This window comes from Cynocephalus volans, chromosome 3, assembly GCF_027409185.1.
Source record: "Cynocephalus volans isolate mCynVol1 chromosome 3, mCynVol1.pri, whole genome shotgun sequence".
Taxonomy (NCBI): domain Eukaryota; kingdom Metazoa; phylum Chordata; class Mammalia; order Dermoptera; family Cynocephalidae; genus Cynocephalus; species Cynocephalus volans.
In genome coordinates, this window is record NC_084462.1 from 3,441,653 (window position 1) to 3,447,883 (window position 6,231).

Genomic DNA, 6,231 nt, shown 5'->3' on the forward strand with positions numbered 1-6,231 from the left:
TATAGTTAGAAATTTTTCCATCAATAAAATATCAGGCCTAGATGGCTTCACTGGTGGATTATACCAAACATTAAAGAATAAGTTATTATAATACCAATTCTACACAATTCTTCAAGAAAATAGAGGAGAGGAACATTTTCCTACTCATTTCATGAGGCTAGCTCTGATATCAAAACCAGACATAGGATTATAAGAAAACTCTGAACTAATATCCCTTGTGATGATAGATACAGAAATTTTCAAAAAATATCAAATCAAATCCAAAAATATTTTTAAAAATTTTAATCATTTTAATACATCATGATCATGTGAGTTTATCCCAGAAATGCAAGGTTGATTCAAAATTTTAAAATCAATCAGTGTAATATGTCAACAAAGGAAGAAAAACTGTGTGATCACCATCTTTCCAATAGACACAGAAAAAGCATTTGACAAAATTCAACCTCCACTCATGGTTAACCAAAAAAGAAAAAGAAAAAAAGAAGAACTTCCAGCAAACTCTAAAGAAGGAAATTTCTCAACCTGATAACGGATATCCATGAAAAAGATATGACTGATACCTTGCTTAATGATGAAAGACTGAGTACTTCCCATCTAAGCTTGGGATCAAGGCAAGGATATATACAGACACTCCTCTATTCAGCATTGTATGGGAGGTCCTTGCCAGTGCAGTAAGGCAAGAAAAAGAAACAGTAGGTACACAGATTTTAAAGGAATAAATAAAACTGTCCTTATTCACAGATAACGATTGTCTACATAGAAAATCCCAAAGAATCTGCAAAAAAACCTATATAATTAATAAGTGAATTTAGCAGGATCATAGGAGACAGTCAGTATACAACAACTAATTGGATTTTTATATGTTAGGAAAAAAATAGAGGCTGATGAAAGTTTTCTATAGTTTAACTGGGGTGGTAATTAAATGTGTGCATTCATTTGTCAAAATTCATTAAACTGTACACATAAAATGGATGCTTTTTATTTGATGTAAACTATACCCCTATCAGAATCATTTAAAAAAATCTTTTCAGAGCCCCAGCAGGCTGTGTCACATGGCCACCCTTACCTGCAAAGGAAGCTGGGAAAGTATTCATTATTTCTGGCCTCTCTAGTGGTACCAGCAAGGGATAACATAGTTGGGAATGTTCATTGGGTCAGCCAGAAAGCAGTGCCAGCTTTCATAGTACAGCTGAGGCTCAAACTCAGGCATTCCTGCTCTTCACAAGCCAGGAAAATATTGTGCTCGTTCATTTTATTTTTCAGCAAATATTTATCAGACAAGAACCTGTCTAAGTACTGTGGAGGACACAAAGGTCTATTTGACATAGGGCCTTCCCTCAAGGAGCTCACTCATAGATAGATTCCCTGGTAAGATATTTCATCAGTTTCTCAATTAGAGTGACAATCAAATGAAGAAATATGGCAGTAGGCTGTGTGTGCTTGGTGTAGCAGCTCCACAAGGCCATCAGGAATTAGGCTTCCTATGCTATTGTCAAGAAAATCTTTAAATCTCTGGCTTTCATCCTCATGGTTGTCAGATGGCTGCTCTAGCTCCATGTTCCAGGGAGGAAGAAGAAAAAGTGACAAAGAAATAGTGGTACCAATATCAGAAAAGTGGAAGTTTCAAAAGTCTCCAGCAGAAAGCCTCTTATGTTTGCTATTTGCTATGAGTCAAATGTGTCCCCCAAAATTTCATGTATTAGAAACTTGAACCTCATTGTAACAGTGTAAAGAGGATGGAAAATCCGATTATGGTATTTGAAAGGTGGGAAAACTTTGAGAGGGATTAGATCATGAAGACTGTGCCCTTGTAAATGGATTAATCCATTCATGGAGCAATGGGTTGATGGTTTAATTGGTTATCATGGGCGTGGACTGGTAGCTTTATAAGGAGAGCACGTGAAAGAGCTCTCACTCATGCCATCCTTGCTATGTGATTGCCTGTGTCACCATGGGACCCTGTAGAGAGTTTCCATCCAGAAGAAGGCCCTCACCAGATGCATCCCCTGGACTCTGGACTTCCTAGCCTCTGAAACTGTAAGAAATAAGTTTCTTTCTATTATAAACTATCCAGTTTCAGGTATCATGTTATAAACAACAGAAAACAGACGAATACAGAAAACTGGTACTGAGAAGTGGGGTGTTGCTTATGATGAATACCTGAAAATGTGGAAGTGGCCTTGGAACTGGGTAATGGGCAGAGCTAGAAGAATTTAGAGGAGCAGGCTACATAAGGCCTAGGTTCTAGTGAGGGTTTAGAAGACAAGAAGACCAGGGAAAGTTTGGAACTTCTTAGAGACTGATTAAATGGTGGTGATCAGAATGCTGATAGAAATTTGGACAGTAAAGGCCATTCTGAGGAGGTCTCAGATGGAAATAAGGAAGAGCTTTTTGGAAACTGGAGCAAATGTCACCCTTGTTATGAACTGGAAAATAACTTGACTAGATTGTCTCCATGCCCAAAAGTTGTATGAAATGTGGAACTTAAAAGTGGTGGGAAACATTTCTAAGCAGCAAAGCATTTAGGAAGTTTCATGGCTACTTCTAGCAGCTTATGCTGAATTACGGCAGCAGAGGCTTGACACGAAGGTAGAATTTATAATTAAAAAGGAAGCAAAGAATAAAAAATTGGAAAACTCTCAGCCTAGCCATATAAAGAATAGAAAAGTGTGTTCAGGAGAGGAAACCAAGGGTGTAGCCCAGCAAACTTTCTCCTAAGGAGCTTAGGAGATAAGGGACGGATCATCAAGAGAATGGGGAAAAAACCTGAAGGCGTTTCAGAGGTCTTTGAAGCATCCCCTCTCATCACAGACAGAGTGGTTTCAGGGAACAGGCGTGGGATGCCCTCTATGGACTTGCTACCCAGAGCCACCTTGGGATGCTACTCTCTGCACCCTGGCTGCTCTGGCTTCTCTAACTGCTTCAGCCATAGGTAAAACAGGTCCAGGTGTGGCTGGACGTGTCGTTTCAGAAGATACAAGTTGGAAGCCTTGGTGGCGTCTATATGGTGTTAAATGTGCAGGCTGGCAGAATGCAAGAGCTATGGAAGGATAGCAGCCTCCACCCAGGTTTCAAAGGATGTCTGGAAAAGCCTGGGGACCCAGGAAGAGATTTGTCATGGGGGCCGAGTCCCTGCAGAGATCCTCCACTACAGCAATGTCAAGCAGAAATGTAAGGTCAGAGTTGCAGCAGAGAACACCTTCCAGGGCCTTGCCTAGTAGAGCCATGGTAGCAGGATCACCATGGAGATCTCAAAACTATAGAGCTACCTGTGTGCAACACAGCCTGAGAGAGCTGAAGCATTTGTTGAGCCCAGGAAAGCCACAGGGATGGGGCTGTCCAAGGCCTTGGAGGCCCAACTGCCATACCAGTGTGCAGAGGATGGCAGACATGGAGTCAAGGTAGATTATTCTCCAGCTTTAAGATTTAATGCCTGCCCTGCTGGGTTTCAGACATGTTTAGGATCGTTTATCACTTTCTTTTGGCCTTTTTCTCCCTTTGTGAATGGGAATATGTATGCTAAGCTTATCCCACCATTGTGTCTTGGAAATAGATAACTTGTTTGAGTTCACAGATGAGACTTTAGACTTTTGAATTGAAACAAATTAAGACTTTGGGGATGGAATGAATGTATTTACATGTGAGAAGGACATGAACTTTGGGGGCCAGGGGCAGAATGCTGTAGGTGAAATGTTTACCCCCAAAGCTCTATTAGAAACAATCCCCATTGTAACAATATTGAGGGGGTGGGAAACTAAATTATGTTATTTGAAAGGTAGGGCCTTACAGAGGTGATTAGATTGTGAGGACTGTGCCCTGATGAACAGATTAACTCATTTATGGAGTAATGGGTTGAAGGTTTAATAGGTTGTCATGGGTGTGGACTGGTGGCTTGATAAGGAAAGCATGTGAAAGAGCTCTCACTCATGCCATCCTTGCCATGTGATTGCCTGTCACTGTGGGATCCTGTAGAGCGTTTCCACTCAGAAGAAGGTTCTCACCAGAAGCACCCCCTGGACCAGCCTCTGAATCTAAGAAATAAATTTCATTTCATTATAAATTACCTAGTTTCAGATATTATGTTATAAGCAACAGAAAACAGACTAATACAGTATTTTAAGTAGACAAATTTCTAGCAGAGTCAAAGGATTTTATTTTTGCATTGTCCACATGAGAGAAAAGAAGAATGTAGTCTTGCAGTTAGGTATACAACTTTGGAAAACAGAGATGTCAATTACAATTAATACTACCAGAGCAAGAAATCTTTAGGTAAGACAACCAGCCAGAATTTCATTTTTGGGGGGATAATTTTCATAAGACATGGAATATTTTCTTACATCTTTGAAGTCTCATAAGACCATTTTGTTTACATTATTCTTCCAAGGGCAGATTTGTATTAACAGACACCAGAACAAGTCAGTATAGTCATAAATATTTATTCAAAACTGTATAAATGATATTGTTACAAACATTCTCAGTTTTGCACAGAATCAAATAAGATTCCTCGAACCATTTTATAACAATGAACAATACCTTTTGATTTATTGATGCAGAGGAAGGGAACAACTCTTTCTGAGACTCACTTTATGATGAAAACTTACTTTTTAAAAACTAGGCCCTGGAATTTTATTAGCTAGTGTTATATGCAAAAAGCAGGCCTTTGGAGCTTAATGGTGATGGCAAAAAAAGGTCTGTGTGTGTGTGGGGGGGGGTTGGTGGGATGGGGAGTGGCTGAATAGGCTTTTATTTGCTGATAATAATTTTATAGTATTTTTCTTCTTCTTGGCTCACTGGCCAGAACTGTGTCATATGGCCACCACTAGATGCAAAAGAGGCTGGAAAATAGAGCTTTTTTTTCTTTCGCACGGGGAACTTGATCACCTGAACAAATTTGAAATAATAAGGAGGGAGAGGAAGACAGATATCAGGCAGGCAACTCTCGGGGTCTGCCTGAGATGGTGCCCTAAGAGCAAGGGACAGATAAGAGTACCAAGGAGAGTCTGAGAAAGGAGGCTTCTTTGTTGCTTTGGAAATTTAAGAATGAACTTCCAAAAAGAAGTCACATTTAACATGGACTTGGAAAGAGATAGGATTTGAACGTGGGTAGAGGATTGAGTTGCAGAAGGATGTCATGAAAAGGGTAAACATACATAGGTAGGAATGCATGGCATATATGTAGAAAGAATACTTTCTTCTCTTTAGCATGGAAAGAGTGACAGGGGTGTAGGGAAGGGGGCAGTGGAGATAGGGGACACGTGGGGTAAAATCACAGAGATCTTCCAATGCCAGGCAAGGGATTTTGGAGTTTATCCTGTCAGCCATAGAAAAATTGTTTATTTCTCAAATATCTCTCTTAACTACTAGGTGTCTTCAAAAAGTTCATGAAAAAATTCGTGTTATCTTTTAATTCCATTTTTCCATAAACGTTCTGAAGTACCTGTGTATATCCCCTTCTCTCCACTCCCTGTAGCTACTGTTCCAGCTCAGTCTTCACCATTCCTTCTCCTGGACTATTGGTTCCTCCTCAATGCAGACCTAGAGGGACCTTTATACCACCCATCCCTGTTCCCCCATGGTTCATAACCTTTCCATGATTTCCATGACCTTCCCCATTGACTTGGGAGAGAATCCAAACTCCTCAGCCTGGCCTTTGAAGCCTTTTGACAGGAGAAGAGATTAAGAATGAAGACTCCAGAAATAAGGAAGCAGACATGATATTGGGACCTCACACAAAATCATAGGGACAAACTCCTATCCTTGACGCTCCTCAGCATCTGGTCCCGTGAGGCTCCTAATTGGAAAGATAAACAGGCCTTAAGGGTGGCTGAAGAGACAAGAGTCTCTAGGAAGCAGCGAACTTATCTCTCCCTCCATCCCTGCTTCTTACCGCTGCCCTTCTTCTCATCCTTTCCAAATCCTGCCCTCTAGGACTTACAGATCTGAGGTCAGAGTTAGCAGCAGGATATGTCCTGGTCCTCTCTTGCCTCTGAGACGCTGTTGGTGCGATGACACTACAACTGCTATGGCTAGGTAAATAGAATGAGAGGAAGGGTGGGAGGTGTGCAGGGAAGCAAGGGCCATGATCGGGAAGGTGGAGAATGGGAGGCGCTGAGGTAAGATGAAGAGGTGAGGGCGGAAAACATCAGGTACCTGATAAACAGTAGGTAATGGACGTCTTCCTTGTGAATATTCTGTGATTGACATTATAACCCACCATGTGTTCCATTTGAT